The sequence below is a fragment of the Monodon monoceros genome, unplaced genomic scaffold, assembly GCF_005190385.1.
Source record: "Monodon monoceros isolate NGI ecotype Baffin Bay Population unplaced genomic scaffold, NGI_Narwhal_1 Super_Scaffold_12, whole genome shotgun sequence".
Classification (NCBI taxonomy): Eukaryota; Metazoa; Chordata; class Mammalia; order Artiodactyla; family Monodontidae; genus Monodon; species Monodon monoceros.
The window spans coordinates 81,094,703-81,118,373 of NW_021703768.1; positions in this window are offsets into that span (position 1 = coordinate 81,094,703).

Sequence of the window (23,671 nt, forward strand, 5' to 3'; positions counted from 1 at the left end):
GGTTATTTTATATTCTTTTGTCTTATAAATTGTAATATGTATTAAGATTATTAATATTAAATATCAGTGATAACTGGATATATCCAGAACTGTACAAAAGCTTTATCTTGCTCAAGGAGCTGAATCAGATTGAAACTATTTTATAGCCTATTGTGGACCAGGGAGGCCCTTTTTGTCTATCATCATCTTTAAAGTTGAGAGCCTCATTTCCTTTTTTTTTTTTAACATCTTTATTAGAGTATAATTGCTTTACAATGGTGTGTTAGTTTCTGCTTTACAACAAAATGACTCAGTTATATATATACATATGTTCCCATATCTCTTCCCTCTTGCGTCTCCCTCCCTCCCACCCTCCCTATCCCACCCCTGCAGGCAATCACAGAGCACGGAGCTGATCTCCCTGTGCTATGCGGCTGCTTCCCACTAGCTATCTATTTTACATTTAGTAGTGTATATATGTCCATGCCACTCTCTCATTTTGTCCCAGCTTACCCTTCCCCCTCCCTGTGTCCTCAAGTCCATTCTCTACGTCTGCATCTTTACTCCTGTACTGCTCCTAGGTTCATCAGAATTATTTTTTTTTTTAGATTCCATAGATATGTGTTAGCATACGATATTTATTTTTCTCTTTCTGACTTACTTCACTCTGTATGACAGTCTCTATGTCCATCCACCTCACTACAAATAACTCAGTTTCGTTTCTTTATATGGCTGAGTAATATTCCATTGTATATATGTGCCACATCTTCTTTATCCATTCATCTGTCAATGGACACTATGTTGCTTCCATGTCCTGGAGAGAGCCTCACTTCTTGAGGCCTTGAGGATCCTAGGGTGGCTGGACTCAGCCAGACTGTTAGAGTGGTGGATGAAATATGAATGCAAAACTTTTTTTCTTTCCAACAGAGAGAAGTAGAGTCTATTTTTCTCTCCCTTTGAAACTGGTCTGGCCTTGTAACCTGATTTGGCCAATAAAGTGTGGTGAGGTGACCTTGTACAACTGCTGAGGTTGCCGCTTAAAAGATTAGCTGCTCTGCCTTTGCCAGCTGACATGTTCTCTCTTAGATGACAGCCAACATGGAACATGTCTGACTACTTTGACACCACCATGCTGTGAAGAGGCCATTCATCTGCATGATCCTGCACAAGTCACTTAGCATGCTAACTCAGAAGTGAGGAGAATATGTCCTCTACCTACTTGATATTCTGAAGATTAACTAACTAGTGAACATGCATATATATATATATTTTAGTACATATTTCTGAGCATATATTTTTATGAGTATATATGTAAAAGTAAAACTCTGCAAACATAGTATGGTTCTTTTAGTATACAGAAAATGGTACTTCATTTACTTTTATCAAACATTTTCATATTGGGAATAGAAACTAAGTGAATGAATAACAATAAAAAACACTATGGGGGGGGAAGTTAAGTGTATTGCCCCAAAATGATGACTATATGTTGTGTGTTGCATGTGTATGTGTGTACCTCATCTGTTGTGTAAAAATCTCTACAAATCCTTTATATTAAAGACCTTGATAAAATTCTAAATCAAACCAATAGTCTTTAAGATTCTCTATGGAAACTTTATCTTCCTTCTTATATTTTCTTTTTGCTTCCCTCCATATTTCAAATACCTGGGTCAGTACAACTGTATTCTAGGCCATTCTATCAGCATACATGTCACTTCAGGTTTATATTGATACATGTATATCACTCTTTCTCAGGAATCTTATTACTCCATTTTTTAGGTCACCAGCTTAAAGAGTAATGTTTAAATTTTAAAAATTGGAAACAGTCTAGTGTTATAATTGAAGCATAAATGAAAATGATCAGCCACTACCTGCCGTTTATTACCTCAGTACTAAGTTCTAATGACAAATTTTTACAGCCGTGAGTCTATCAAGGGGTCTTCAACACCTCAGAAACAGTGGTTAGGATGCTTTTGAGGGCAGCACAATCCTGACTCACGTGTTAGTGCTCTGTGCAGCCTCATCTGTCCTCTCAGTGGAGCTGGGGTGTGGTCATGGGAAGGCAGCCTAGGAGGATACAGGATGCTTTTGGATTGGGTAGTTGTTCTGGCTCCATTCACTCAGTTGTATAAAAAGGAATGTCATTCCTTTCCCAACGTTTACCATTACAAAATTTGAAACATTCTCTCCATGAAAAAACAGGTCGGGACAAATAGGGCACTTTGAGGCATTGCAGTGGCAGTTTTGACACAGATCACATGCTAAGAACTTGACCACCAAGGCTGATTGGAATGATGCCTACTGGATTGGGATCACCAGTGATGGTTTTGTTCCTCTCTCTGCTGATCTTCCAGACAATTTACACAATTAGGGAGGGATGGTATTACCTGAATTAAAAAATTATCCAGATAAGAATTAAAATTTAGGGGAAAAATAGACACTGGAAAATGTTTGCCTTTTGGACAGGATCCTAGAAGTTTCTGACTTAAAATTCACATTTTTAAGTTTTCTTATATACCCCAGAGTTATTTTCTTTGGCCAGTTTGTGACCTTGAGAACACATGGGTATAATGTATTTTAGAATGCTATGCTATGTAGTCTACAATGACAGAAATTTGCACAGCCAAATTTGCAAAGTGAGTTAATCTCTGGCCAAGACTATGCTGGCATATGTGCCATCAATTCTATATTAACATTATGGCTGATCATTAAACAACGCAAGTTTGAACTTCACGCATCCGATTATAGGTGGATTTTTTCAATAGTAAATACTACAGTACTACACGATCCCATGTTGGTTGAATTTGAGGATGTGAAACTGTGAGTATGGAGGAGCCACGATTGTATATATGGCCCCTAACTGTGGATTTTTGACTTTGCAGAGGGTCAGCGCCCCTGACTGACATGTTCAAGAGTCAACTGTATTTGTAAATGATAGAATCCAAATTGAGTTTGAGAAAAAGAAAGGCTTTATTTTGAGAATTCAAGGAAGCAAAAGCCAAAAATGTAGCCAGAACTTAACAACTAGAATAGGAAATAGAAATACACTAAGAATTTAAGAAGTTCTCATTTCTGGTTCTCAGTGTTTATCTCCTTTATTCTTCTTTTGTAATCTTTTTGTAATCTTCTTTGTTTTGTTGTTTTGTTTTCAATCAGCAAATTTGTCCAAGTACTGGAGGCAAATTGTACTTCAGTGCCCAAATTTCAAAATCCCCCCCCCCATTTTTCTGCACATATTAAGTTATAATCTCTTAGAAACCGGTCGCCTAATATGAATTTCAAATCCTGGGAAATAGATTCTGCTTGTCTTGGGTTAGGTCACCATTTCTTGTGTAGGTATTTGCGTCTGTGGGCGTGGGACCATTGTATTGACAACACCACTGTAGGTCCAACCCTGTGAATTGGAGGGGAGAAGCATGGATTTGATAGAAAAAAAATGGCATTATCGGCTTGGGCTGGGCAGTAAACCTAAAGGTGTCTCCTACTGGTCACTATTGGTAGTGACCTAGAAATTATCTTGATTTGCCCTGTATCAGGATCAGCTTTTGACTATCATTATTCTAATAATACTTCCAAGGCTTCTTCCTTTATCGTTAAGGTTTCACTCAGAGAGAAGTGACCTATTTGATTTCTAGCTGAGAAAGCAAGTAATTAAATAATACCCTTGGGCTCATTCTATTTCCTGCCTTATTATGAAATAAGAAAGAAAGGTCTCCTGAAGGAGAATTAAAGAAAATGCTGATATATAGCAAATGATAGTTTAGTTTTCCTTACAAGGACAATTCTCTTTCTCAAAATAAGTGAATATACTGTACTGGAGAACTCTGAGAGGGAAAAAAATCTACCTAAGCATTATAAATGCTGTAATGTAAGGTGTTTTTTTTGTTGTTGTTGTGTATTCCAAGACAAAAAGTAGAATTATTAGGTAAACTTCCATTGTTCTTGCATCTTTGTCATCAGCAGCAGCAGCAGCATTTGTGACTTCAACAAAAGCAAAGCTTACAAACTAAATATATACTAGATTCTTGGACTTATTTCAAAAATTAAGACTTTTTAAAAGAGACTCATTTTAAACTTCTAACAAGGATATACTAGCATTAAAACAGGAAACATGTAAACTAACAAATTAAAAGTGAAAGATTTAAATATACTATAAGGTGAAAATTCAAAGTTTATGATATTCTTACTATACACCAAATGAAAACTATATTTTAATTTTTAAATTTCATTCCTTCTCATATTCCCTTACCTTTTATTGATATATATACTTGAAGGAGATGTACAAAATTAAAGAGAATATTAGCAGAGGAATAAAGCAGGAGATTTATTTATTATTAAAAAGAAAATAAAACCACCATAAAATTGAAAGCCATCTTAAGAAAAGACCCAATAAGCATAACAATTTCTGTTTGTACAAAGTATCAAACACATGAATATTGTGAAGATATGTTGATTCAGTTAGTTTTATTTACAAGTACTTCAAGGCAATGAAAAAAAAATTTTTTTAAATACAAGCATGCAAAAATACGCCAAAGAAACCAAGAGTATGTACTTGGAAACATTTGGAAAGTTAAAGCATTAAAGTTAAAATTGAGGGTAACCCCAGTTGTACTGATCATCTTATCAAATATACTGGCAGGTGGTTAATTAATTTTAGAAAATGACTCAATTTATATATTTGATAAGGTAATTTACAAATTACCTACCTCAGTGAAGTCAGTGAAACAGATAACTTCCAATTAAAAATATTAAATCATTAAAAAAAATCTCTTTTATAAACAAATGGTAGCTTGCAATTTAGTTTTTATTAGGACATTACCATAGCTATCATGTGAATCACAAAATAAATGATGAATAATACAAACAATACATTAGTTCATTATATTTACTGAGTACCTAATACTTAAAAATCAAGCGATAGATCCTGGAAAGTAATCAAAGATATAAAAAGCATGTATGAAACACTATAAAATATTAAAATAGTAAATGTATGCAGTACACAAGATTAGAAAAGACTAGCAATTACGTGCTCATGTACCGTACTTAACCAAAAGTTCTGCTCCAAAGCACAGGCTCACGTGCTAATTGAGAAGAAGCACTTGGGAGTCTGAAAGCTGTGTGCTTGTTTTTGGCTTTCTTCAGCTGGTCCTACGTTGGAAGTAGGGGCAAAAATTAGGTAAGCTGTTGGTTAGTGAAGTACTAAATGTTTTGCAACAATCGCTTCACTGTTTGTGGTTTGGCTTCCTGGATTGGTTTCTCCAAATTGTGGGTCAGTTCTATTTTTTATATGGTCCAGGTGTTATCCCTTTGTATATTCAGTCTCTCATTACTTAGGCAAGGCATATCTATATCTATATTATCTATATCTATGGTAGTTATAATAAATATCCAAAATAACTTTAACATTATAGATAAGACTAGTTATTTGTTGTTTAGATGGCTGGATTTTTCAGAGATGGACATCTGGTTTATGGGGAGGGAAATAAAATTAATCTTAAAATCACATTTAGTTCAATATAGTTGAGATTGAATATATTCAGGTCACTAAGACTTACATGAAAAGAGAGAATAAACATGTAGAGAGATTGATAGAATCATGAAATGGTTTGCATTCTTTTGACCAAAGAAGTGAGGCAAGGCAATAAGAGAATAGAAATTTAATTACTACAATATTGGAGCTAAGAAATAAGTAAAAGTTTAACATGCTATGTACCCTTGCCTTCCTCCTCACTTCATGATCATGACAGGTAAATAAAGTAACCAGAATATATAGTCAGAATCACTTTTCATCTCTCTAACTCTGTGAAAGGTCTGTAGAAAATTTTGAGAAACTGTTAGGATAAAGACAAATTGGCCTTAATAAATAATTTATTTGAATTAAATGAAATTAATTTGAGTAAAGAGTGTAAGACTTACTTTAAGTCTTTATGCCTATGAGCATTTCTGCATTGTGAGAATCTATTCTTTCTCCCACAAATTCTGGTCCAGTTACTATAGATATGATTGCACATATTCATTGTCTTTCCTGTTTTATTTATTGGCAAGTCTTCCTAAAATAAAATCCTTGAACTAAGAAATAGAGGAGGCTCATTCTCTTTGTTCAATATGTAACTTGGCCTGTGTCTGGAAAATTTAAATAGCCAACTACTTAGATTGCCCTCTATCTTTACTGTCACTCAGGTTTCAGTACAGGTAGGCCATAATAGTAGAACACAAGTTTACTGTCAAGTGTTTCTTAAATCTATATAGTATTAAGTTTTCCTCTGATGATTCAATACTGAATATTCTACAAGAGTTAAGTACTTCTCTGTGGAAGCCCTACTATCATGACATGTAAGACCTGATTCCTGTACTTGTGCATGTGCTTATTACAGAAAAGTAGACATGTGCACACATAACTCGCATAAAGTATTAAAAGTATGTAATATCATAGAGGTACCATAAAGTCATACAAGTTTTCACAGTAGATAGCATGTGTTTTTGCTTGAAGTAAAGAGTTCATGGATCAAAAATGGCTTTATGGAGGGGGTAGGATTGAACTGGAAGTTGAGGATAGAATAAATTTATATTTGGGAAATAGACAAACGCGCTGTGGAAGATTTTTTTTTTTTAATAAAGGAAAACAGGTGATCAAAACGTAGAAGCTAGAAACTTGTTCGGCAAGAATTTAGATTTTTCTGGGGTACAGTGAAAATAAACCTGGAAAGATAAAGAATGAAACATGAATGCCCTAGCAAAGACTTCTGATGGCCTCTAAACTATTGAAGTGACCTGAGCTTTACAAAACTTTCTTGTGTCTGAACCAATTCACATGATGCCCATCTTCTACATGTCTAAAGTTTGACTTGGGGGGAATGATAAAGTAAGTGCACAGAAAACATGCAATGGGTAGGCTAGCACACATGTTCTAAGAAACGCACACTTCACTGATTAAATCCATGCTTTTACTGTAGCAAAACTATTGGAAACTATTACTTCCCTACTTTAGATTTTACTTGACATTAACAAATTCTATTTTCTACAGTGTAATTTTATAACTTTTATTGATTTAATACTGCTTTAAAAATTAGCATTGTTTCATAGTATAACTGGCAAAAACACAAAAAGTTTCATATCCTTGATGACCAGAATCCGTGCACTGTCTCATCCCTAAAAGACAAACAATGGGAAGTACTTCCAGCTGTCATGAAATAATTATGTTTCTGCAGGTATTGTTGTCAAGGTAAGGTTGTCTAGAATTATTTTGTTAGGTTCTCATTCTTAGTGAGTCAGTTTAATAACCATCATTACGGAAGCAAATTGTAATTACAAATAATGATTGTTTGGGAAATAGAAATTGAGCAGAATCAGCTAATGGCCAGTTTCTATTCAACTTGCAGTTTGCATTTCTCATTTTATGACAAAATATTACTGGAAAGAGAATGGAAAGCAAACACTGCATTTCTATAATTTTATATTTTAAATAAAAAGTAAAAATTGTAGACCTCCTGAATTTTTTTTTTAACTAGTAGCTGTCCAAAAGCAAGGATGTATACTATACAGTAAGGTAAGAGAATTACCACATGAGGTCTGGAGTCTATGACAAGAGACAAGAATTTTTGAAGCTTTGACATATAAGACTGTCTAGATTATTTTTGCTTAACATTTCATGTTACAACCATAATTAATTGAGGAAAATAACTAAGATTTTGACTAACAATACCAGCTTCTTGCCTTTCATTAGTTTCAAATGACTGGACCTCCCTTCATAACCCCTTGTCCATCTGTCTTTATATTTTGAAGCCATCATGCCAAGTCTCCATACTTCATATGTTATGGCTGATATTTCTGTCTGGAAAATACTGAATCTTTGTCTATCTTGCAGGAGAGCTTTATTTACCATTGGCCATGTGTCAATATGGAAAGAGTACAGCTGAGGGTGTCAACAATTCTAGTGTAATATCAGTGGTCCCACGTGAAACACCTTTCACAGTAGACATGCGGACAGAGTCACCCCACCTCAGGATTTCCTCCTGCTGTATCTCTATCTCTGATTAAGCTTTCTAATCCCCACTATTCATTCTCCTAATACCACCTGCTCTGGAAGTTCTGAGATAAAAATGAGCTTATTTGATTAATGTTCATTTTCTCCTAATTTAGGAAGATAGGGAAACTTCCCTTGCTCATACCCAATAAATTATTCTCCTTTTTGTTTTTGCATTACACCCAACAAACTATACTTTGCAACTCAATTACCTCCAGATTTAAACACATATAATCTTTTTTTTTTTCAGAGAGAACGAATCCCATGATATGTTTTTCCAATCTGTGTGTTTTAATTGTATTGTAGTAAAGTATACATAACATAAAATTTACCATTTCAATCATTTTTCAGCATAGCAAACAATATTTTTAAGGAATACCTGTGACAGGAACTTAGGGGAGGGTGAATCATCTTATAATTCCCTGTATCTCATAGTCAGCAGTTTTCAAAAGAAGAATCTTTGCAATTAAGTGGCTCAGTTTTTCAGCACTCTTTTTTCTTTCTGTATATTTTTTCTTACTATCACCCAAATCTTATGGCCTGTATAGATAGGTGTGACTATTCCACAGTCCCCATGTACTTCTTCCTTTCCATATTTGCTTATGGTTCTGAGTTCTTCTAAAGTTGTAAATATAGGTTTTCTTCGGTCCTATTTTAGCTAATGGAGTTTCTGCCTCCTAAACCCCATTTGTGAATGTAATGTTTCACAAGCAGATGGAGAATGATTTACTTCAAATTTTGACAACACTCTATTGGTATCCACAGGAAATGTTGGTAAAGCCATAAAGATTAATTAGGCAGGTAACATGATTAATGTTTATTTAACCTTTATGTTCAGACTTAATATATATTTTAATTCTGGCACTTACTGGCTGTGTGACAATTGACATGTTACTTTTTTCTCGGCCTCAATTTCCTCATCTCCAAAATGAGCATAATTATGACTGATCTCATTTTATAGAAAAGATCATTAATCTCCACCAGTTCCTTAATTCTGTCTACCAATCACACTACATTTCTCTGGCTCATTCAATTTTCCACTCTTCTAGATGACTATTTCATTCTTTTATTTCTTTTGTCAAAAATACAGCACCTTTCCCCTCATCTACATTATCAACCGTCAACCTTACTTCCTACTTTGCTAAGAAAGAAAAAACAATGAAAAAATATCAACATCCTCCCACTATCACATATAGCCTCACTAACTTGTGTCTGTGCTCTTGTACTTTGCCTTCTTGCCTCAGAGTAAATATGACTTCTCTGCTCTTTACAGAGGCCAGCTGCTTTTGTGCACCAGATCCATCCCCTCCCTTCCTACTTAAGGACATCATTTCAGATTTTTCCCTTCTGTTTTGCATAATTAGGTATTTATTTCTCCCCAATCCACTGGAACTTTCACATCAATAAATACACAGGCTCTACTTCTTCTACCATAATAAAATCCTCTCTTGAACCATTGACTCTCTCCAGCTACTACCCTGTTTCTTTCCTTCTCTTTCCTTCTTAAAAGAGTTTTCTATATTTGCTCTCTCCATAAATCATCTCCTGTTTACTGAGCCACTCTATCAAAATTATTCTCTCAAAGTCAGCAATAACCTTTGCATTACGAAATCCATTAGTAAGTTTCTTCTTCTTAAAATACTCACTAGCATTCTTAATTCTCTGGTTTTCTCCCTACTCCACTGGCTTCCTTTGATGAGTATTCTGTTCATTCATCTCTATCTCTCTATACACCAAACATTGGCCGAGGTACAATCCTTGGACCTTTCCCCTTTTCTATATATATACAATCCCTTTTGCACTCATCCAGTTTCATGGTTCATTAAGCATCATCTATTTACTAACACCTTCCAAATTTACATCTTCAGCTTTGATCTACCCCTGAAATCCAGGCTTATGTCTGCAGCTGCTTACTTGATATTACATTTAGCTGTTTAACTGGCATCTCAAACTCAACAGATCAAAAAATAAACTTCCGATAGTCTCACTGTAGTCTTTGCATTTCAATAAATTTTCATTCCCTCTTTCCAGATGCTCAAGCTAAATTCTTCAGCTCCTTTCCTTCCCTCACATCTGATATTCAAAAGCTCATCAAAATCTCACTGTCTTTGCTTTCCATCCAGTAAGTGACCACGTCTCAACACCCCCATAATCCCTGCAGTTATAAAGCCACTGGTCCAAGCCATCATCAGCCCTCAGATGAGTTATCACAATAGCTTCCTATCTCATCTCCCTGCTTCCCTCTCTTTTCAATAATTCTCATCATGGAGCTGAAGTGTTTCTCAGTAGATATATGTCACTCTTCTGCTGAAATTAATTCAAATAATTTTTATCTCACTCATAGTAAAAACCAAAGTCCTTACTAATAGCCAAAATCTTTTAGTATCTGAAACCTCGTCTCCATCCTCTATGATCTACAACTTCCCAGTACTTCCTCCTTTAGGCCATACTGTCTTTCTTGCTGCTTCCAAACACACCAGGCAAGCCTCCACCAAGAGATTTGCCCTTGTCCTTCCTTCTATCTGGGATGCTCTTCTCCAGATGTTTGCATTGCTCAATCTCTCATATACTTTACATTTTTATTAAAATACCATCTTCTAAGGGAGACCTGCTCTGACTATCCAATCTAAATTTGTGCCTTCTCCCAACCACACGCTTTCCATTCCCTTTCCCTGCTTTTAAAAAATAACATCTATCTCCACATAACATTTTGCATTTTAATAATTTGTTATGCTTATTTTCTGCTGCTCCCCTCTCTCTATCAACACCAGAATATAAGATCCACGAGGGTGGGAACTTTATGCTTTTATTAAAAAGTGCTATATTGTCAGAATTTAAAAGTGACTAGAACACAGTAGTTATACATAGGTATTAATTAATTCAAATAATATCTATCTCAAGGGGTTGTTGAGAAACTCAGAGGAGATAATGTACACAATCTCTGAGCACATTCCGTATATACTAGAACGTCAGTAACTGCTTTCTATTATCAAGGAGAGTCTTTGAAACCTCAGAGAGATAATCAAGCTTTAGAATATGAAGGTAGGCATCTCAGTCCAGTGAGAGAAGAAGGTATATTAATCTCCATCATCAGTATCTGAGGGACATTTGATTGCGAGAGTCAATAGAAGACTGTTTACCTTTTTGCTTTCCTAAACAGAAAGTAATTTTAATTAAATTTAAAAGGATAGCAGCTGTCACTTGGATTGCAGATTTAGATAGCTATTTTTTTCCTAGAATAATTACCCTCCTGTTTTTCCATTACATTAAACATTATGGTATAGAAGTATATCTCATTTCATTTTGGTTTTATAAACAGTAAATATAAATTTCATAATACAAGTTTAATGTTATTAAATTTATTTCCAGTCTTTATTATACAATTTTAGTGATTATGATGAGGAATCTTTGCAGTCAAAAATACTCTGCAATTAATGAGAAGTAATATTGTCTAATTTTCACTCAAATAGCCCTTCTTATAAAGATTATTTGCAGCAGTTATTTATCAGTTTATATATATATATATATATATAGTTTTATGAATGAGAAGTAAAACTTTATTTCTCTGTTTTCAAGATAAATACTCCATATCTTTGTATCAATTAGTGGTGACAAAAATTGAAATGTGATTTATAACAACTTACCCTTAACGAGGCTAGAGCGACGGGATAAGGAAAAATAATAACTCTTTGAATGCTCTCTAATTATGTCTCTAGCAAATTTAAATGTTCATGTACAAATTATATTTTGCTTCTAAAAATGTTTTGCTTAGCAATTTTTTGAGGTACTGCCACAATCAAAAAAGAAATAAACACTTAAACTCTTACAACTATATTTTTTAATATATTATTTTCTTTTAAAATTATTTTGATGGAACTATGGGTTGGCTCTTGTAAGTATCTTCAGGTTAGAAACATATGCTCCAGTCCTTGCAGTATCTAATCTGAGATCTGGTACATTCCAAATGCTCATAAAATTTATTTGATATGATTTGTTGAAGTTTATCGAAAACTCCTTTTTATAATATGGTCAAATATATTTCCTATACACTATAGCATATTTTATTCTCTTTATTCTTCCCATTCTTTTAATCCAAAAATATAAAGACTTAAAATTATTTTAGAATGAATAAATATTTGCAGAAAAGGAACATTTAATTATTTGATTAATATTACCTTTTTAAAAATGTTTACAAATTTTAAAAAGATGTGAGGCTTATTTATTTTCTGTGTTGTAAAATATAAAATGGAAACACAGCTAGACATGCTTTAACTCTTAGTGGAATCCAAAGACATTTTGAGAAAAACAACTTTTTGTGGAAAATAAAACATATCATCTTTTAAACTTGGAAATGTAAAAAAGAACAAATAAATATTTTTACTATATATTAGATTCAGAAAGAAAAGTTTTAGAGACTTGAACACTGAAACATGCAATCTCTAAAGTTAATGAATAAGAGCTATGGGGGAAAAATATTCTCTTATTTGCTGTATCTTCATTGTATTTATAGCATTTTTTTCATTGTATTGCCATGATATCCCAGCGAGAAATGGGCTAAAATATCGTTTCCAAGAGTCTCTTTCTGATGTCTTTTTGTTAAGACATAATTATATTTCCCAAATAGGTGATAACTTTTTCAAGGTCATGTTGACATTTTTGTGTGCGTGGCAAAGGAGGGGCACAGTGACTCGCTGATACATCTTGACTGTAATATTAAAATGAGTGGAGTCATGGGTATGAAATGTACAGTTTGGGGAATATAGCCAATAACTATGTAATATCTTTGTATGGTGAGAGGTTGTAACTAGACTTCTTATGGTGATCATTTTGAACTGTATAGAAACATTCAATCACGATGTTGTATACCAGGAACTAACATACTGTTGTAGGTCGATTATACTTCAAAAACAAACAAATTCATAGAAAAAGAGATCAAATTTGTGGTTACCAAAGGTGGGGATTGGGGGAGGGGGAATTGGATAAAGGTAGGCAAAAGTACACACTTTTCATTATAAGATTAAAAAGTACTAGGGATATAATGTACAACATGATAAACATAATGAGCACTGCTCTATGTTGTACATGAAAGTTGTCAAGAGAGTCAATCCTAAGAATTCTCATCACAAGGAAAGCAATTTTTTTTCTTTGTCTTTTATTTTGTGTCTACATGGGATGATGGCTGTTCACTAAATTTATTGTGGAAATCATTTCATGATTATATAAGTCAAATCTTTATGCTGCTCACCTTAAACTTAGACAGTGCTGTATGTCAATTACATCTCAAGAAAACTGGAAGAGGGAGTTCCCTGGGGGCCTAGTGGTTAGGATTCTGGGCTTTCACTTGCCATGGCTGGGTTCAATCCCTGGTCGTGCAAGCTGTGCAGTGCAGGCACAAAAACAAACAAAAAAAAAAACTGGAAGAAAAAAAAGAGTAGGTACAGTAGATCCATTAGAAAATTTAACAAAATTATACATTTTGCAAAGAAAATAAAATTACCAAAATTAATACAAAATTGTAAACAAATATAATTTTAACCATCTTACCAAGAAATCTATCCAGCACTCAAAAATCTGTGCACAAAGAAAGCACCAGCCACAAAGTTTTACACTGAATTTTACCAGACTTTCAAGGAAATGAGATGCCATATCTAATACCATTTTTTTCCTGACAATAATAGATAGGGAAAACCTCTCACATTTTTTGTCACGTTATAGCAATATCCAAAACTATCTGCCCAAAATGTTCATGTCTTTATTAAAACATAAGTATATTTAATTCATCAATGTATAAATAAAATAGTATATTGTGACCAAGTAAGTTTTAAACCAAAAGAGCATGGATGATCAAATATTAAGAAAACTGTTCATATACATTTGAATATTAATAGAGTATTATTTTGTCCATGTTATAAACATTTGATACATGCAAACAGAAGGGATTTTTTTGGTAACTAACCAAAATGTTCACCTAAAACTCTAGTAATTTTGTTATTTGTTGAAACATTAAAACCATTTTCATTCTGATTAAAAAACTGGGATTGAGAATGCTATCAGAGCTTCTATTCAGTATTTTATTAGTGGTTCTAGTCAACACAATAAAAGAAGAAAACAATAGGATATAAAGGTTAGAAAGCCAGAAAATAATTTACAGAAGAAAGAATTGTATATCAATAAAACTATTGTCTCCATAGAAACTTACTATAATGAAATTCTAAAAGTGTACACATGCTGAAAGGTCACTGTACAAAAATTATCAATGTTCTTTTACACCAGCAAACAATATAGGAATAAACAGATACACAAAAAAAGTTTATTACACCTAGTAAAATTTTAGATTTGTATATTTCAGCCATTCTACATTCAGGTATATACTTGAAAAACCTAGAGATATATTCACCAATATATGAGGACTTGGATAAGCCTATTTATTTATTATAGACTAATGTGTTGTGAAATTATAAAATATGGATGAGAAAGAAATTCACCAATTGAAAAAATTGTGGTTACTTCTGGGGTGGAAGAAGAAGAATAGAATTAGGGAATTTTTAAAAGAGGAGACAGAAGAGTTAAACAATATGATCAATGAGATAGATTTATAGATACATATTAGATTTATAGAGTGATAATAGAGGATACGTCACCTTTTCAAATCAGTATCAACATTTAAAACTGATTATGAGAGAGGAAACATTAGTAATTTTCATGAAATAGAAAGATATTCTCTGATCACAAAGCAGTAAAATGGAAATCATAAGTAAAATAAAAGTTCCTTCCACAAGAAAATTTAAAAAAAACGCTTTTATTAAAAAATCAATTGGGTGAGAAGAGAAATACAAATCTAAAAATCCCCAGATAGTTATAATATTCATTCTTTTCAACCTATAAGAGACAGAGTTGTTTTGAAGCATAGGCAATAATAAAAAGCTCTGTAAGCTATTTTAAAAGACTAAAAGTCTTATTACCAAACTGGATAATAAAACTACCACAAGTCAATGTCACTTCCACATGTAAATGTAAATATCTTAAATAAAACATTAAAAATGTAAACTGTGCTATAGAAAAATGAATTAGGGCCATAACTTTTTAGCCAAAGGAATGGAAATTTGATTTGATAATCTAAAATGTATTAATTTAATTAACTGCATTAATGGATAATAGAAGAAAAAAATCTCATGACCAATTTAAGAGATATTCCCCCCAAACCCTTAATAAAATGTAACACCTATAGCCATTTCTGTTACTGTTTAAAAATGTACAAGACATCCAAGCCAATTTGATAAATAGAATAAAATTATGTTTTAAGTAATCTATTGAGAGAGGAGACAAAATTTTTATTTTCAGAAATTATTACCAAAACCGCAAATCTCTTAGGTCAGTGTGCTCATTCTTCTAGAACTATCTTCTTATAATACTCTCTTAGCTATGAAATATACATAAACATTACACCTGCATGTAAACACATGTGTGTATGTATAGGTACACTTATGCCCGTAAATATGTGCTGTGTATCAATTTGTGTATCAATATTTTAGTAACTTTACTTTCTAGCACACAAAAAAAGCTATTTCAGACACAACTTTTATTCTCCAAACTCCAGCTGTGGAATCAGCGTGTTTTAATTTGTCTGTTTTACTGTATAAAATAGTAATATGGGTCCAAAGGTGAAAATTGTACCAAAAGGAAATCAGAATGTCATCTCCACACTTCTATCTTTTCAACCCTCTTGCTACATACTCTCCATAGGTAATCAATATCATTAGTATTTGGTTTGTCTTCTCTCTTTTTGTTTTTGAAAACAAAGAGCAAATACATTTATTTTTTGCCAAACTTTTTATTAAGTGAAAAAAGGGACTCATTATATTCTTTTGTACTTTGCTTCTTTTATTTAAAAATATATCCTTGAAATCACTCCATATGTCATAAAAATCATCACCATTTTTTACAGCTATATAATACTTCATTACACAGGTTGGTTGTGCTATCTTTATTCAATCGCTTTCCGATGTGTGGGCATTGTGTTTCATTTTTTCCTTTTTATGTTTTTAATTACATATAATATTGCATGGATAATAATGCAAATATGTATTTTCAAGTTGTTGATGTTTCTTCAGCCTAAATTCATAGAGGTGAATCTGCTGTGTCAAAAGTTAAATGCTAATGTCCTATTGTTAGAAATTGCCAAACTCCTCTCTAGTTTGAAATGTGTACGAGCATCCATTATCCACAAATTCACACTCAGAATGTACTGTCATACAGTCTAATTTTTAGCAATCTGGGAGGTGGAAGGTGAAAAATTGAATAACAAGTGTAGTTTAAATTGCATTTCTCTAACTATGAATTATAACTCTACTGCTGAATTATAGTACTAGCTTTTGTTGTTTTTTTTCTTTTTTTTTCTTTTTTTAATTTTTATTGGAGTATAATTGCTTTACAATGGTGTGTTAGTTTCTGCTTTATAACAAAGTGAATCAGTTATACATATACATATGTTCCCATATCTCTTCCCACTTGCGTCTACCTCCCTCCCACACTCCCTATTGCACCCATCTAGGTGGCCACAAAGCACCAAGCTGATCTCCCTGTGCTATGTGGCTGCTTCCCACTAGCTATCTATTTTAAGTTTGGTAGTATATATATGTCCATGCCACTCTCTCACATTGTCACAGCTTACCCTTCCCCCTCCCCATATCCTCAAGTCCATTCTCTAGTAAGTCTGTGTCTTTATTCCTGTCTTACCACTAGGTTCTTCATGACATTTTTTTTTTCTTAAATTCCATATATATGTGTTAGCATAAGGTATTTGTCGTTCTCTTTCTGACTTACTTCACTCTGTATGACAGACTCTAGGTCCATCCACCTCACTACAAATAACTCAGTTTCACTTCCTTTTATGGCTGAGTAATATTCCATTGTATATATGTGCCACATCTTCTTTATCCATTCATCCAATGATGGACACTTAGGTTGCTTCCATCTCCGGGCTATTGTAAATAGAGCTGCAATGAACATTTGGGTACATGACTCTTTTGGAATTATGGTTTTCTCAGGGAATATGCCCAGTAGTGGGATTGCTGAGTCATATGGTAGTTCTATTTGTAGTTTTTTAAGGATATTGAAGAATCCTTGCATTCCTGGAATAAACCCCACTTGATCATGGTGTATGATCCTTTTAATGTGCTGTTGGATTCTGTTTGCTAGTATTTTGTTGAGGATTTTTGCATCTATATTCATCAGTGATATTGGCCTGTAGTTTTCTTTCTTTGTGACATCCTTGTCTGGTTTTGGTATCAGGGTGATGGTGGCCTCGTAGAATGAGTTTGGGAGTGTTCCTCCCTCTGCTATATTTTGGAAGAGTTTGAGAAGGATAGGTGTTAGCTCTTCTCTAAATGTTTGATAGAATGCGCCTGTGAAACCATCTGGTCCTGGGCTTTTGTTTGTTGGAAGATTTAAAATCACAGTTTCAATTTCAGTGCTTGTGATTGGTCTGTTCATATTTTCCATTTCTTCCTGATTCAGTCTTGGAAGGTTGTGCATTTCTAAGCATTTGTCCATTTCTTCCAGGTTGTCCATTTTATCGGCATGGAGTTGCCTGTAGTAATCTCTCATGATCTTTTGTATTTCTGCAGTGTCAGTTGTTACTTCTCCTTTTCCTTTCTAATTCTCTTGATTTGAGTCTTCTCCCTTTTTTTCTTGATGAGTCTGGCTAATGGTTTATCAATTTTGTTTATCTTCTCAAAGATCCAGCTTTTAGTTTTATTGATCTTTGCTATCATTTCCTTCATATCTTTTTCATTTATTTCTGATCTGATTTTTATGATTTCTTTCCTTCTGCTAACTTTGAGGTTTTTTTGTTCTTCTTTCTCTAATTGCTTGAGGTGCAAGGTTAGGTTGTTTATTCGAGATGTTTCCCGTTTCTTAAGGTAGGATTGTATTGCGATAAACTTCCCTCTTAGAACTGCTTTTGCTGCATCCCATAGTTTTGGCTCGTCGTGACTCCACTGTCATTTGTTATTAGGTATTTTTTGATTTCCTCTTTGATTTCTTCAGTGATCACTTCGTTATTAAGTAGTGTATTGTTTAGCCTCCATGTGTTTGTATTTTTTACAGATCTTTCCCTGTAATTGATATCTAGTCTCATATCGTTGTGGTCGGAAAAGACACTTGATACAATTTCAATTTTCTTAAATTTACCAAGGCTTGTTTTGTGACCCAAGATATGATCTATCCTGGAGAATGCTCCATAAGCACTTGAGAAAAATATGTATTCTGTTGTTTTTGGATGGAATGTCCTATAAATATCAATTAAGTCCATCTTGTTTAATGTATCATTTAAAGCTTGTGTTTCCTTATTTATTTTCATTTTGGATGATCTGTCCATTGGTGAAAGTGGGGTGTTAAAGTCCCCTACTATGAATGTGTTACTGTCGATTTCCCCTTTTATGGTGGTTAGTTTTTGCCTTATGTATTGAGGTGCTCCTATGTTGGGTGCATAAATATTTACAATTGTTATATCTTCTTCTTGGATCGATCCCTTGATCATTATGTAGTGTCCTTCTTTGTCTCTTCTAATAGTCTTTATTTGAAAGTCTATTTTGTCTGATATGAGAATTGCTACTCCAACTTTCTTTTGGTTTCCATTGGTATGAAATATCTTTTTCCATCCCCTTACTTTCAGTCTGTATGTGTCTCTAGGTCTGAAGTGGGTCTCTTGTAGACAGCATATATATGGGTCTTGTTTTTGTTTCCATTCAGCCAGTCTGTGTCTTTTGGTGGGAGCATTTAATCCATTTCCATTTAAGATAATTATTGATATGTATGTTCCTATTCCCATTTTCTTAATATTTTTGGGTTTGTTATTGTAGGTCTTTTCCTTCTCTTGTGTTTCTTGACTAGAGAAGATCCTTTAGCATTTGCTGTAAATCTGGTTTGGTGGTGCTGAACTCTCTCAGCTTTTGCTTGTCTGTAAAGGTTTTAATTTCTCCATCAAATCTGAATGAGATCCTTGCTGGGTAGAGTAATCTTGGTTGTAGGTTTTTCTCCTTCATCACTTTCAATATGTCCTGCCACTCCCTTCTGGCTTGCAGAGTTTCTGCTGAAAGATCAGCTGTTAACCTTATGGGGATTCCCTTGTGTGTTATTTGTTGTGTTTCCCTTGCTGCTTTTAATATGTTTTCTTTGTATTTAATTTTTGACAGTTTGATTAATATGTGTCTTTGCGTGTTTCTCCTTGGATTTATCCTGTATGGGACTCTCTGTGCTTCCTGGACTTGATTAACTATTTCCTTTCCCATATTAGGGAAGTTTTCAACTATAATCTTTAATATTAAATATAATCTTTAAATATTTTCTCAGTCCCTTTCTTTTTCTCTTCTTCTTCTGGAATCCCTATAATTTGAATGTTGGTGCATTTAATGTTGTCCCAGAGGTCTCTGAGACTGTCCTCAGTTCTTTTCATTCTTTTTTCTTTATTCTGCTCTGCAGTAGTTATTTCCACTATTATCTTCCAGGTCACTTATCCGTTCTTCTGCCTCAGTTATTCTGCTATTGATCCCTTCTAGAGTATTTTTAATTTCATTTATTGTGTTGTTCATCATTGTTTGTTTCATCTTTAGTTCTTCTAGGTCCTTGTTAAATGTTTCTTGCATTTTGTCTATTCTATTTCCAAGATTTTGGATCATCTTTCCTATCATTATTCTGAATTCTTTTTCAGGTAGACTGCCTATTTCCTCTTCATTTTTTAGGTGTGGTGGGTTTTCATCTTGCTCCTTCATATGCTATGTGTTTTTCTGTTTTCTCATTTTGCTTATCTTACTGTGTTTGGGGTCTCCTTTTTGCAGGCTGCAGGTTCTGTCCTGTTTTTGTTGTTTTTGTTTTTGTTGTCTGTTGTTTTTGGTGTCTGTCCCCAGTGGCTAAGATTGGTTCAGTGGGTTGTGTAGGCTTCCTGGTGGAGGGGACTAGTGCCTGTGTTCTGGTGGATGAGGCTGGATCTTGTTTTTCTGGTGGGCAGGTCCACGTCTGGTAGTGTCTTTTGGGGTGTCTGTGGATTTATTATGATTTTAGGCAGCCTCTCTGCTAATGGGTGGGGTTGTGTTCCTGTCTTACTAGTTGTTTGGCATAGGATGTCCAGCATTGTAGCTTGCTGGTCATTGAGTGAAGCTGGGTGTTTGTGTTGAGATTGGGATCTCTGGGAGATTTTCGCCATTTGATATTATGTGGAGCACTCTTGTGGACCAGTGTCCTGAAGTTGGCTTTCCCACCTCAGAGGCACAGCACTGACTGCTGGCTGCAGCACCAAGAGCCTTTCATCCACACGGCTCAGAATAAAAGGGAGAAAAAGTAGAAAGAAAGAAAGAAAGAGAGAAAGAGAGAGAGAGAGGGAGAGAGGGAGGGAGGGAGGGAGGGAGGAAGGAAGGGAGGAAGGAAGGGGATAAAAGAAAAGAAAATAAAGTAAGGTAAAATAAAATGAAGTTATTAAAATAAAAAAATAGGGCTTCCCTGACGGCACAGTGGTTGAGGGTCTGCCTGCCGATGCAGGGGACGCGGGTTCGTGCCTTGGTCCGGGAGGATCCCGTGTGCTACGGAGTGGCTGGGCCCGAGAGCCATGGCCACTGGGCCTGCACGTCCGGTGCCTGTGCTCCGCAGCGGGAGAGGCCACAGCAGTGAGAGGCCCGTGTACCGCAAAATAAAATAATAATAATTAAGAAATAAATTATTTTTGAAAAGTAAAAAAAAAAAAACAACGGACAGATAGAACCCTAGGACAAATGGTGAAAGTAAAGCTATACAGACAAAATCTCAGACAGAAGCATACACATACACACTCACAAAAAGAGGAAAAGGGGAAAAAATAATAAATGTTGCTCTCAAAGTCCACCTCCTCAATTTGGGATGATTCGTTGTCTATTCATGTATTCCACATATGCAGGGTACATCAAGTTGATTGTGGAGATTTAATCCGCTGATCCTGAGGCTGCTGGGAGAGATTTCCCTTTCTCTTCTTTGTTCACACAGCTCCCGGGGTTCAGCTTTGGATTTGGCCCCGCCTCTGCATGTAGGTCGCCTGAGGGCGTCTGTTGTTCGCTCAGACAGGACTGGGTTAAAGGAGCCACTGATTCGGGGGCTCTGGCTCACTCAGGCCGGGGGAAGGGAGGGTTACGGAGTGTGGGGCGAGCCTGCGGCGGCAGAGGCCAGCATAACATTGCACCAGCCTGAGGTGCGCTGTGCGTTCTCCCTGGGAAGTTGTCCCTGGATCCCAGGAACCTGGCAGTGGCGGGCTGTACAGGCTCCCCAGAAGGGAGGTGTGGATAGTGACCTGTGCTTGCACACAGGCTTCTTGGTGGTGGCAGCAGCAGCCTTAGCGTCTCATGCCTGTCTCTGGGGTCCGTGCTGTTAGCCGCGGCTCGTGCCCATCTCTGGAGCTCCTTTAAGCAGTGCTCTTAATCCCCTCTCCTCACGCACCAGGAATAAAGAGGGAAGAAAAAGTCTCTTGCCGCTTCGGCAGGTCCAGACTTTTTCCTGGACTCCCTCCCGGCTAGCCGTGGTGCACTAACCCCTTCAGGCTATATTCACGCTGCCAACCCCAGTACTCTCCCTGCGCTCCAGCCGTAGCCCGAGCCTCAGCTCCCGGCTCCGCCCGACCCGGAGTGTGTGCAGACAAGCCTCTCCCGCTGGTGAGTGCTGGTCAGCACCAATCCTCTGGGCGTAAATCTCTCTACTTTGCCCTCCACACCCCTGTTGTTGTGCTCTCCTCCGCAGCTGCAAAGCTTCACCCCTCCGCCACCCGCAGTCTCTGCCCGTGAAGGGGCTTCCTAGTGTGTGGAAACGTTTCCTCCTTCACAGCTCCCCCCCACTGGTGCAGGTCCCGTCCCTATTCTTTTGTCTCTGTTTATTCTTTTATCTTTGGCCTACCCAGGTACGTGGGGAGTTTCTTGCCTTTTGGGAGGTCTGAGGCCTTCTGCCAGCGTTCAGTAGGTGTTCTGTAGGAGTTGTTCCACGTGTAGATGTATTTCTGGTGTACCTGTGGGGAGGAAGGTGATCTCCGCATCTTACTCTTCCGCCATCTTCCCCCTCGCCTTGTTTTGTTTTTCTTTTACAAATACCTTTTGGAGTCAGCCTGAAAGATGAACTCCAATGATTTTGCCTTTTGTTATTTTGTCCTTATATAGTGCCCTTCCACATTGAAACAGGGCTTACCCTTGTGACCAAAAGAATACTAGATATGGGGCTGTGTTGTAGTTCTGAAAATAAGCCATAAAAGGCGTGCTAGCTTCTATCTTGAATTCCTGCTCTGTTCACTCTGGGAGAATCCAACTACCTTGCTAGGAGAACACTCAAATTGTCTTGTGGAGAACCCTATATCAAGACCAACTGAGGTCTCTCATCAATAGTTAATACTAAATTCCAAGCTCATGGGAGTGAGTCACCCAGAATGAAATCATTCAGCCTTCAGATAACTGCAGCCCTGGCTGATATCTGAATGTAACCTCATGAAAGATTCAAGTCAGAAATGCCCAGCCACTTTCTCCTAGTGTTGGTTCTGTATAGAGGGTTTCCCCAGTTTCTGTTTGTCTGAAAATGTCTTTCATTGGTCAATATCCTGAAGGCTATTTCCCACTGGAAATAAAATACTGTGTTGGCAGTTATTTCAGCACTTAGAAGATGCGAGTCCATTATTTCTCTTGTGAATACAACTCATATTTTGTTGCTCCTTTCAATGTGAATTGTAGTTTTTTGTTACTTTTAAGACTTTTGACTTTTTTCTTAACAGTTTCATCGTGATGCTAAGTGTGGTTTTCTCAGCTCTATCCTGTTGGGTTTTGTAGAACTTCTAAAATCGTGTAAATGGATGTATTTTGTCCACTTTTTTCAGTTTTTTGTTTTGTTTTGTTTTCTTGCGGTACACGGGCCTCTCACTGTTGTGGCCTCTCCCCTTGCAGAGCACAGGCTCTGGACGCACAGGCTCAGTGCCTACGGCTCACGGGCCTAGCCGCTCCGTGGCATGTGGGATCTTCCCAGACCGGGGCATGAACCCATGTCCCCTGCATCAGCAGGTGGACTCTCACCCACTGCACCACCAGTGAAGCCCCACTTTTTTCAGTTTTATAAACTTTTTTTTATCCATCGTCTCTTCTAATAGAGGCTTTGCCACATTCTCTCTTTCATTTTCTTCTGGATCAAACATTAGATATTTTCATCTATGACCACTATACCTCTTATTCTGTTTTATGTATTTTCAAACTATTTTTTGTCTCTCTGATTCAGTCTGCATTTTTTCTACTGACCTATCATTCTGTTCAAATATTACCTCTTCATTTGTGTCTAATTTGCTCTTATTTCCATCTATTAAATACATAATTTCAGCTATTATACTTTTCAGTTTTAGAAGTGCCACTTATTCTTTTTATAAATTTCATTTCTGAAATTTTGCTTCTTCTCATTTATGTTTTTGAATTTGCTATAAATAGTTAAAACAATTTTTGATAACACTGATATCTGGATCACCTAGGAGTCTCTTTCTATTTTTTTGGTGTTTCTTTTGGTCTTGTTCTTTTGATAAAACTCTAATGTTGCATTGAATGCAGACATTGTGTATGAAGCTCTGAATAATGTCATCTTCCTGGCAAAAGTGTATATTTTGGTTCTGGACATGATTAGAGAAAGGGTAGATGATCT